The 12,514-nt window shown below is 37.6% G+C and overlaps 1 protein-coding gene across 2 annotated transcripts in view; it reads right to left on the reverse strand.

Annotated features, from left to right (window-relative positions):
* The window catches only part of UVSSA (UV stimulated scaffold protein A), a 58,801-nt gene that overhangs the window by 20,796 nt on the left and 25,491 nt on the right, over nt 1-12,514 (reverse strand). The gene's annotated exons all lie outside the window — the stretch shown is intronic.

The following is a 12,514-nucleotide window of genomic DNA, read 5'->3' on the forward strand; positions in this document are numbered from 1 at the left end:
ACTGATAATAGCTGAGGTTTGATTCGTAAATATATCTGCAAACAGAATTATCTAGAGAACATTCTTCTTTCACAGATACTAAACCACACAATTTGCCAAGACAAAATATCTTAAGTGCTGGCAGAAGCAATGAGTATACCCACAGAGTACACTCAAGAGATAGTAAATGCCTGAGCTACACCTGAGGAAAAAGCCCACTGCAAGGCAGTACCAGGCAGGCATTGATGTTCAGCACCAGCAGCTCAGTGGTGGGGCAACTTAATTACTTTATACAGCTAGATTAGACAGTCAGCACAGACTGTAATGATGCAATTAGAAAGGCTGAGTAGTTAGACAGCACATGCCTCTACCCGCTGAGCTAGAGAAGCAACTCTATTAGCTGGCAGTAGTAACAAGAACTTTGCAGCCAATGACAGCTAAAAATGGAAAGACGTGATCCCGCACACTAACATAACAGACTACATTTTTCCCAACAGAAAGCCTTTTTATAAAAGAAGTGATTGAAATGCAAGGCCCCACCCCCCAAAAAAACCTTAAATCAACACAAAAAAGTCATGGTTTCAAAAGACTAAAATTTTAAGCAAGTTATCTCAGCCTCCTTATGAAAAGCAACCTGAGTTTACCTGACATGTTTTAGCCATTATTTAATTAGGACTTCTAGACTCTTGCCCACTTCTAGCCAGCCCTGAAGCTGTATCCAGAAGTATTCTTGCTTTGCTAATTTGGTTTGCTCATCATTAAACATATCACAAGATGTCAACTAAAAAAGGAAAAGCTAATGTGGTATGACCTGCCCTCTGAGTGGGAAATTGCAGGACCCATAGCGGCAGGTAGCTTTGGTACACAAAACATTTTCGTTTCAGAGAAAAACCTTTTTTTCCCAAACAAAATCAGAGCAACTTGCCCTGACCCCTTCTTTCTACCTCATAAGGTCTTGCAGTAATTCATTCTGACCTTGATTGATTTGTACCACACGTTCCCTGTAACCTTCAAGATCCACCCCCTAGATACATATGGGTCTAAACTTTCCGAGTACCTAGATCAGGAGCTGAGTCCTTGCGCAGGGAATGACCTCTCCTCCTCGTTTTCCAAGGCTCCAAGCTCAGGGCACTGAGAAGTATGCTCTGTCAACCCCCTGCTTGGGGTCCTCTCCCCGGAGGGAGCCAACAGTCCGAATTCAAAATCCACAAAGCTAGAGCCCCTCAGAAGGAGAGGGGAAAAAAAGCAGACATCCAGTTGGATCTGGCTTGTGTGCATGTAAACCCTTTACATTTTGCTGCATACGGTGAATGGTCACTTCAGTCATTCCTAGATCTTAATACAAGAGACTCCAGAGAGGAGAAAGAGCCCCAGAATACTCTCAAGGATGAGGAGTCTTCTAGACCATCTGAGACCCCATGTCTTTCTCTAGTATGGCTTACACTGGTAACAATGAAGGAAAACGTTTTGAGGGCAAGGCAGTTCAGGGCAGAGGCCAGTAACAACAACTGTGGCAGATGGCTTACCTGCCCCTTTCAAAACAAGAGAGGGAAGGAAACAGGATCTGGAGAAAGAAAGAGGATGAGAGCACTAGCCATCAGCAGTTAACAAGCATTCATGGAGACTTCTCTGTCTTCTCCTCACTTTCCCACAACAACTCAATACATTCCTTCTGCTTATCCAGTGTATGACAACAAGATATGTGCACCATTTTAACAAGACGGTTGAGGGGAGGCAAGTATATCCGTGATTCACCTTGTGCGTGATAGTATTTTCCCATGTCCATAGAGGGACCAGACTCAGCTCTGGCAGGTTGATGCATTCCACCTTTCCTAAGAAAAGGCTACTTGAGTGTCATGTAGATACCCCACAGGAATGAACACACATCTGAGAATGGGTATTTCGGTAGTGCCAGTCCTGCGGCTGTCCCAGAAAGACTTCAGCAAGTACCCAACTGGCCAAACGTTTGCAGGCAGCAAGCACTGCAGAGTGGGGAAAAAAGACATTCACCACAGTCTGAAGCCAGTGTCAAACCCAGCTCTTCCCCCACTCCCTGTTCTCCCCTCTGGAAAACACTCCAAAACCAAAGTCCACATTCCTAAGGCAGGGCATCTTGAAAGACAGTGCTGCTCGAGCTGTCCAGTGCTTCCTGGGAACTGAAGTTAGCATGGACTGTGATGCAAAGAAGGATCACCCTTTTTTAATTTTTATGTCCTCAGACTGGAGGTTAGAACCAGCTGTAGACAGACACAGGCCACCTTGCTGTTGGCTGGTGATGCTGCTGAGCATGTCTGACACTACTACTCCCTTCCTCAGCCATGCCCATATCACATACTCTAATGAAAGTGATGAACATGCCACATTCACCTTGTTATCTAACTTCCCTTCCCAAAGTCAACAAGGCTTTAAAGAACATTGTTTAAAAAGTCATTTAAAGGACTAATCTGTGCGTTGGAAAAGGGTCTCAAAATTAGCAGAAGAGCAGCAATAAGGGAAATGGTAATTGAGCATAATAGGATGGAACTAAGCAGAGAAGTGTCTAGGCTAAATAGCAAAAGAAATGATCTCATGACATTTATTAGGCTGTGGACTTGCCATTCAAGAGGGAAAATGGTGCTTCCATAAAAATGTTGGTTTTTTTGTTGTTTGTTTTTTTTTTTTTTTTTCAAACAGCACTTCAGTTAAATATTAAGGGAGCAATGTTGAATTTATCTATCTGGAAAGGGGGCAGGACAGGAGTCCATCTCAGCTCCTGTCATAGGCTAGAAAGGGAAAAAGCCCTTCTCAGGTGCTTTGTATCAAAGTGAAACAGAATTAACCCAAAAGATTCTGTTATAACCACACTTTAGAATCATCAGGATTTGGAAGAGTAAACTTCCTTTTACAATAGAAACAGCTACAAACAAACAGTCCCTTTGGCATGAACAAGGTTAGCTGAGAAAAATGTGATAGACTGTTATCCGTAATGTAGAATTGCTTACACTGTATTTAGCATTTAAAATTGTCTTTTCTCTCTCTTTTTTTTTTTTAAAGGGCAAGAATATCTTTGTGAAAAGCATTGTTTAAAGCGACAGTTTTGAGAGCACTTGTATGCATACTATTTACAAACTGTCTTCAAGTCAGAAGGTAGCAGGTATGTGTCTCACCTTTTTTCCTCTTCAGAGAGAATATGTGCATATGTGTTAAAAGTTCTCAGGAAACTTTAGTTTTATTCCCATTTTTTCCTATGATGTTTACAGAAAGCATGCTTGCTCATTCACTACACTGATTTTGTTGAGGGGGAGAGGATGTGAACAGCAGAGACAAGCAGTCAGCAACACACAGAAAAAGGCAAGAGAGATAAATAGACAATGTGACATTTAGATAGATAAAATCACATCCAAAAGATCAATATAGGAATTCTCAAGAGTTACAAGAACAAAATATTTTCCCATTGATTTCTTATTTTAAACCATTAACAGAAAAAATGGCTAAAGGTAAATACACAACACCAGTAACACCACCTCTACCATGGATTTTTTTAAAAGGTATTTGTTTATAAAATTAATTTTTGCTAACAAGATAAAGACAGAAGTCACTATGCAGACAGCCATAGCTGAATGGTATCCAATGTCAGGGTGGGTTTTTTTTGTTTTGAAGACATAGATGGGATTAAGTGCAGTTTTAAAAGTAAAATTCCTCTTCGGAACTCTGCTGTTCTGTGTATTTTATTTAACACAAGTACGGTACCTGGGTTCAAATTGTTCCAATAGCAGCTTTTAGAAAGAATCATAAAAATGTTCAAATCCCCTTTTTTGTTTAAATTGACCAAATGGCACCTATTTGCCTGAAGCAATAAAGTAGACCGTGTTCACAAGATAAATCGATAGAAGGAAAGAGAGAGGCTGGGGTTTCAGCTGAAGTTAGGCTGCTGAATGCTGACATTATTGATTTTAGCTAGTTCAGCTGGCCTTGTAATTAAAATGTAAATTTGAGAAAGAGATTATGTCCTGACAGAAATGGTGGGATTAGGGGGAGATAAAAGCCCCTCAGTGAAAATTCAGAGAAAGAGCAAGCACAGGTTTCCTCAGCTGTGTGGATTTAGAAGAAATCTAGCTACTTCAGATTCACTTAAGTTTAATTGAAAAAACAGAGATAGAATATAAACAAGTATTATGGACTTCAACTTTTCTGAAAAAAATGTAATAATTTCTGTTTCCCATTTGTTGAATCTTAGTCAAGCTGAATGTATGTGATTTATATTAGTACAGACACTCTCCAAGACTGTCAGGAATATCCAGCAGTTCAGGTACAGTATTTCCCCACTTACCCTCTACTATGCTTATAATGAAAAAACCTGCATATATTTTACTCAGGAAGCACAATAAGCTTTACTGCAAAGTGAACAGAACTTTGCAAGGATTACTTCATATGGGCTTGCAGAGCAGAGGGTTCAAGTCAATGTCTGGGGCATTGCTTCCAAACAGCTTCAGTGTTTCAGGATCAGTTCTGGTATACCTCTCCATGCACAAATGTATGTGGGAATAAAATTAACATAGGTGATCATACAGTAGGAAGACTTCATTATCTCTGAAGGTTCTGCTACTCATAAGGGATGGAGATTTGAATGATATGTCGTCCCTGACAGAGATCTGATCTTTATGAAACCATCACAAATTAAAGGAATATTCAGGGTTGTTTTTTTTTTAATTAGGATCAAATTTCATCTCTCTCTACTTAAGAAAAAATAATCAGGCTCTTTTCTTGCTAGTATCACTTCATCTACACAGAATTCTAAAATAAGGAAAAAAATAATAAAAATATCTGTTATGAACAAAACCTTAAAAGCATTCATACAAGGGTAACACTGATTAAAACACTTACCATTTATTGTGGTAGAAAACTTCCTCTTTTATTTTAGATAGACACAGTTTCTTATCTTACTCTTGAACGCCACTAAACAAATTGCTATCTGGAGCTGCTAGGGGAGGATGCTGAAATGCCAGAGGTGGTTTTAGCAAATATTCTCACAACACACATAAGCTGTGTGTGCACTCAAAGCAACTTACCACATGGACAACTGCACATATTAATTTTTCTGTATAAATTATACTACTTTTAAAAAGTTGTCAAGGGGTCTTTTATAATCAGAGGTTTTAAACAACAAAAAAATATGCCCCCAGCACCTTTGAATGCAGCTATGCTCATTTACATTACTCTAAAAATTTTAGAATTCTACTTTGGAAATTCAAATTAAAGAAAAAAAGATAACAACTACGTTTGTTAACTAGAAGAGTTCATTATCATTACATAAATACTTTGTTTGGCTTACTGGAGTTACAGAACATGTTATTTTGTTATATGTTAATTCTCATTAATTAACACTATTTATTGTTGGTTTACAATCATAGCTAAGAATCAGAATAAATCAAAGAAGCAGAGTTTCGATTAAAACCTTTCTACACCTTACATCTTGATCTTTTCAACTTCTTGCTTATCATTTTGCAGTCCCTGGCCATCACACAGTTCCTATGAGGTACACTACTATTGCAAACCACTCGGAAAATCAGCATCCTGCGCAATGACTATTAATTTCTAAGAACTTTAGTAGGAATCAAATATATCCCATGTCCTGCCAGATTTTCTGGGAACCTTACTTACATAGAAGGACCTTGCCTGAGAGCGAGGAAGGGTCTTTGCATGACTAGGATGCATCAGAAGAAATATCTACAATCAATACTTCTACATGGATGCAGAAGCATTTTATTGAAGTGCTAATCATGTTTTTTCATAAATGTACAAAGTTATCTTCATTCCAAATACTGTATTATAATAAGTTTTACTCAATTACTGTCTTAAGTATAGCTATATAGAAAATGTGTTTGTCCATATGCAGATATATTCAAGCATACTAACAACAATGAGGCAACCTCACTTGTAAACTTATAATTAAATACTTCTAATATTGTATACACAACAACAACAAAAATTGAGACCACACAACACATAATTGATTACAGAAGTTCAGGACTGGGGTCCTAACTTCAGTGCTGAGTATCTTTTATCTATACTTTTATGGTAAATCAATGCATGCTATCTCAATCATGTAACAACTGTCTGATTATTTTTTTTAAAGGATTTATGGTAATATTAATAGAAATCTTATTCTAAATACTAGACTCTTGTCTAAGGAGAGAAACACAACTATGCGTTAATTGCATTTTCCAAATCTGGAAAAAAGGAACCCAAATTTCACAGGGCAGTGAAAGGTAAGGAGGTAATTCTGCCTGTACTTCCCTCTGCAAAACCTGATTTGTTTCTTCCCCTTAAAGAAGTCAAGTAACACCCACAAGTCCTTATTTAGCCTAGATAATGTAATTCTAAATCTCAAATTCAGTTCCTGAGAACTGTGCTTCATACATTCTGAAGTCTGCAGGTTTGTTTTTGCTGTGGTCTCCACTGAGCTGTTTCTCCATGTTCTTCACATGCAGAAATAATTCCCTCAGGAAGTTCCTGAGACCAGACAAATCAAACCAGACCAAAAAGCTATTAGGCTTTTAAAGCAGAACCAGACAAACTGAGAAATCACTGTAGTAAGGAAAGAAAAAGCTTAAGTATAATTTTTAATTTCCATTTAGCCAGCACATGTGTGTCTACTTAGTGATTCAACAGTCAGTAGAACCTCAGCAACTTCATTCCCAAATAATAATGTCATCAAAACCACTTATTTTCATTACAACTAAGGTAGAGCACAATCATTTGGTTAATCATGGTGATGCACATTTTTATGGCCTGTAGCTGATGAAAACAATTGGCCAGACTGCTCTTCAGACTTACATCTTGCCCCAAATAAACCCACCTTACATTTTGTATGAAATGAAGCTACCTGTTAGCAACAGAAGCTGCTGTACCGATCCCACACTTGTAACCTCTTATTTGCATTGAGTCAGCCTTGAGTCAAGTCTACTTCATGATCATTGACATGATAATCAATCTCCCTCCTGTGGGAGCCTAGACTTGATCAACACCCTATCATTTTAAAAGCTATTACAAAATGACTTTTAGTAAGTTTTTCAAATATGCCTGCCAACTGGGAACCCTAATCAATCCTAGCAACAAAAAACTAAACAAAGTATTTTCCTAAAAGACTAATAAACACTGAAAACCAGTCTTTCACTGAGTATTTCAGAGATGTTTAGATGTTGTAGTTAGGGATGTAAACTCAACACTTAAGATTTGTGCTTTTCCCCTGTGATCTCCAGAAGATTTTCACGGGTACTATTAAAAACCCCCACACAATAGAGGAAAACCTAACGGTAGAATCAACAGATAATCATTCCATATCCACTAAATCTGTTAGATGATTCTATGGAAGAAAACAGACCAGTATGAAAGCCATCTCTTCTTCACAGGCCAAAGTAAGTCGTTTCTATTTCACCTTATCAACACTTGCATACGTACTCTTTTTGCCATTTTTAGCTTTAAATCTGTTACATAAAACAGTGAAACGGTGTTTTTATGGGAGAAACTTCATTTAGATGTAGGATAAAAGAGCACATTACTATTGTACGCAGTAACTAGAAACACTGTTTTCCTACTTCCTACATAAAAAATGAAGGATATAAACAGAACTAAGAAAGAGTCAGTATGGCAAAGCTATGCAGCAATACATGTGGTTAGATAACATGCAAGGCTTCATATTCAGTGCCATTGCTCTCGGCGTGACACAGATGAAACATTAGTACTTGACCACACACACAAAACCATTTAAAAGCATTTAGAAAATCTTTTCTGTAGGGAATAAAAGAATCAGATTCCAATAACCAGTAATTAATTTCCCTATTTTCTTAATCCGTAATGATGATTCTATTATATTCCACATTTCCAAGGCGGTTTTGCTTTTAATCATTGTGTCGCCTGCATGTCTTGATGGATGCCAGTCAAGAGAATAAAGCTTTTAAAAACAATATGCATGGTAGTCTGCTGCCTAGGTACAGATTAGAGTATACCTAGTCAATACAAAACAAGTGCAATTTTCTGAATAAATGCCCCAAAATGCATGACTTTTACTGCTTCAAATCTGAAAATTCAATAATGCATTAGTCTATGCAATATTTTATTGTTATTTCTAATACAGGCTCTTTAATGTTCAGAGAAAATGCAAAAGCTGTAAAACCCCCACAGTTTTAATGAATGGCCGCAATAGGAACTTTATTCATATTTCTAAAATGCTCAGTAAGAGCTGCACTAGAGTATCTTGTGTAGCCTGAAGCACTCCTAATTCTATGTAAAAAACAGATGGCAACTTCTCTACTAAGGGAACAGTTTGGTTTTGTACACCTTATTTGTTCAACTGGGGTATAAGCCTTCTTTCCCGTGTTGCTATGACATTTCATACCAAAAAAAAAAAAAGCTACTTAACACACAGAAAAGGCATGACCCAGACACCATCAGATTAGGACAGGCAGCGTGGGGACATCTAACCAACAAAGGCACATCACTCCGTGATGCAAAGAGGGAAGAATTTCTGAAATGGATAGAACTAACCCTTGGGATTTTAAAACTGCAGCTTTGATCCTCATATGAAAGAAATCCCAAGCAGGCTTTAAGATGCCATGCGAACCACTGAAGTAGCTATCAGGGACCTAAAAACATTTTGGCTTAAGGCTCAAATACAAGAGAAATAATCTGATTAATCAGATTTGAAATAATGGTTTGTGTTCTTGACTGTACAGTCATTTCTCATATGATTTTGGATGAGGATGAAACTTGATAACCGGTAGCCTGCTTCCATGCTAATATTCTCAAGTCAGATGGCTTCCTCATGTCACCACTTGTAAAACAAGCAAATAGCACTTCCCTGTACCTCAAAGAGTGCTGCAGAAGTAAGTTCATGGATGCATGCATTGAGACACAGACAAGAATTATGAATTGAGAAAACCCATTAGTAGACAACAGTTGCTGGAGGTAGGTGCTTTGAACTAGATCCAAGAACTGTTCCATTTTTATGTGGCAAAGCACACCTCTCAAAATGGATCACCTCCCCATGCGGTTCAGAGCTCAGCTGCAAGCTATGCCAATACCGCCAAGGGCAGGAAGGAATCTCTTATCCTGGCATCTGCACCAAATTCTGTCTATGGCACGAGAACGACATCAGAATCTGCACAGTTCCATCCCTTACCTTATCCACCTTAAGGCGTTAAGCCAATGCAACTGACAGCTGACCAGCAAAGCCTGGAATGTGGGAAATCTCAAGTGGAAACAAGACTCTCTCTCTCCCAAGAGCTTTCTTTTAAATGAATAACACCTCAATTTTTAAGGGGTTAGCAATACCAGCCATACAAGAGCAACGAGTCTAAGCAACATCGGTGCAGAGTGCTGAGAACCAGAGTAACCCTATGAAAATTATTTTCACAGTTTCTTTTTCAGCCCAATATTCCTCTTTTGCAACACAATGTATTTAAAATGGATCTGTGGTACCACACAATAGCTAGTCTCTTGTCTGTTGCAGACATCAGGTGCAAGTGTAAATAAGGATTATACAAATGAGAGGTCATTAAAAGTCTGGTAATGCTAATTTGGCATGACACCCCTAATGGGTTATATCTTCACACTTCAGTTATCTAATCACCTAAATTCTTTTAACAAATTTACATTTCATCTTATACACGGAGATTCAAATTGACTTAATTCTCCCTCCACCCAAACTGCACCCATGCTCAGTTCATCTTTTATATTAAATATCATCATCAATATGAGAAGAGATCATCATGAACTACATATACATACAGATAATACAACTGCATGTATCTATATACCTATGCATACAAAACTTCCCCTGTCTCTAAATACCTTTTCATTTTCCCCAAACTTTTCAGATTCAGGAGAACCTCAAATACATGTATGCATCATCAGAAATAGCATCTCAGCTTGAAATTTACCTTGTTGGTAGGATACTTCCATTTTCCTAAGAGAGGTGAAAGGGAATAAAGTTACTTTTAAACCAGTAATTTAAATGTCACATTTCAATCCATTTCCACATGTCATGTTTTACAACTTCATTTTCCTGTTTAGTATAAAAAGTTAATCTGAGGAGCTATTCACTTTTCCTGGTTTGTTCAGGAAAAGTAACAAGACAAGGAAAAAAGCTTTAAATTGTTCACACCTTATAGATAGCACTGAGATTTTATTTTACATAGAAGGTTTAATGTTCCAGTTAGGATATTCCATTTGCAGAGACTTTCATTTTCTTAGCTCAGAGCCCTCATGAACTAAAGAAATGTAGCAAAACCCCACCTGGATTGTATTAAGATAAAGCTAAAGTCGCTGCTATGTAACTGCACTTGCACATGGAACAAAGAACCATATTTAATTAGAGAGGTGGCTGCCTAACACAGCCAGCTCTTGATGATAACATGCTACTATGAAATCAATATATTCTTGTGTATTTCAATATGATAATTCACTTTTCCAAACAAAATGTGCCAAAGGGATGCTTATTTTGGTTTTGCTTATTAAAAACATGTGCAGAACAGAATCTAGCAGAGCAAATAGAGTTCTCCATTTTCTTCATGTAGACCTGAAGTAATTACATAGAAGTCAGCTATTTATGCAGTAGTTATATATCAGCTTCTGAAATAGATTTTGAACTAGTAACTGACCAGTTGGTCCAAGAAAGCACTTAAGTACATGAAGATAGAAGAAAGCACATGCTTAAAAGATTACCTGAATTATTTTCAGGAATTCTGAATTCTTTTCAGACTTTCCTGAACTGGGAGTTTACATAATAACTTTAAATGGCAGCAAGAAAAGCTGAATGACTTCGGGAACATCAAGAATGGTTCATTTCTTTCAAAATGCTATTTTTAACAAACACACCAGATAAAGAACAGCCAGGTGTGACCATTAGCTCCTACATAACTACATGTATACAAAATGAGAGAGAGGTTTTGTTTTCTGATTGATCGGCTTCTTCACTATAATGTATTTTCCCATCAGCAATGGTTTAAATACAAATTGGGAATTTCTTAATCCATTTTATATAGATTTTTAAAATATCCTTGAGTAGCTAGTAGGCTATTCTTTTATCCTTTTCCATGAGGAAGAATTCAAATAGCAGCGAAGTATTGTGTTAATGTGATACAAAGGGTGGTAAGATGCTTTATTTTTTTAAAAATGTGTGTCCATGAGGAAGACAGGGGAGGAAAGGTAGAAAGGGAGAGAGGGAAGAGATGAGTACATTTCACTTCCAGTGGAAGTTGACAAGTATAACAGAACTTTCAATGTTAGGATTCATCAGGCTGCTGTTAAAGATACAAAAAACAAGTTCCAGTGCCTGGAAGTATTAAGAAAATACCGATTTTCGCACAAGGAATACTGCCAAGGGAAGGGAAAAAAAACCCCAAAGAACCATAGCTATGTTAAAAGTTAACCTCATTTGCTCATTCATTTACTATCACTACCAATGTTTTTGGACTCTTTCATTAGCCGTGTACATAAGAAGCTTTTCGCAACTGTCCGGAAGACTGCTACCCCTCTCTTCCACTATATTCCTTTTCTGAAAGTCCTACTGCTAGCAATAATTAGAACTTATTCAGTATTTATTGCAAGATTGAAAGCCAACATATGCTGGTATAATTTTATCAAAATATAACATTTTTTTCCATAAACAAAAAAATAAAAAGCTGCCCAGTTCCTAAGTTTGCGTCCTACAGTCCTTCACCTCTGTTCTGTGTTCTTGTCTTACACACACATCCACTTCCCATTTCACTATCTCAATACTCCCAGTTCCACTTCATCTTCCCCAACTCTTGCTTGGACAAAGTAAGTGCCTACAGACTGTTTCAAGCAACACATATGCTAAGGGTCATGTCAAACCACATTGCAGCTACCAGCTCACCACTGCACTAGTCTAATCTCAGTCCTCTATATAGTTGCTAATTTCCACAATTTTTTTAAAGACATGGAGGAACAGAGACATCTACCTCCTTCAAACAAACTGGAACCAGCCAGTTGGGCACGCTGCAAGTCCTTAGGTGAGGAACACGGACACTTAATAAGCCAGATGTACAAAGGACAAGGAATAACGCACTCAAATTTAACTACTTGAGATGAACTTTCCTCATTAAACTCCCCTCTCAATTTCACAAAAACACAAGTATATATTTATTTTTAAAAAAATCTTTAGAATGCATTAAAAGAAGGCAAGGCCAAGATTGTATTTTGTCATCTGGTATGTTCTTAGTGGCTATAATTTTGCACTTGAATGCTGAGCTCCGTTTAATGTCTTGTGATAGCAACACCCAATGAAAAAAAAAAAACAAAAAGCCGCCTTTCCGAGCTGTAAGTTGGCCACCCTATGTGGCTGCAAATCTCCAACTGCTATTAATGCAGGTGATAGTACAAAACCTTATCCCATCTCATCAGACTGTTACCAGTATTTCTAATATTCAGGTTCATTTACAGCTTTACTTTGCAATCCCTTCACCCCCAGTAAGTATGTGTTTAGCACACTTATAGGCATACACAGTGCTGCTTCTGGCTCTAAACTACAGTG

The sequence above is a fragment of the Harpia harpyja genome, chromosome 2, assembly GCF_026419915.1.
Source record: "Harpia harpyja isolate bHarHar1 chromosome 2, bHarHar1 primary haplotype, whole genome shotgun sequence".
In the NCBI taxonomy this organism is placed as follows: Eukaryota; Metazoa; Chordata; class Aves; order Accipitriformes; family Accipitridae; genus Harpia; species Harpia harpyja.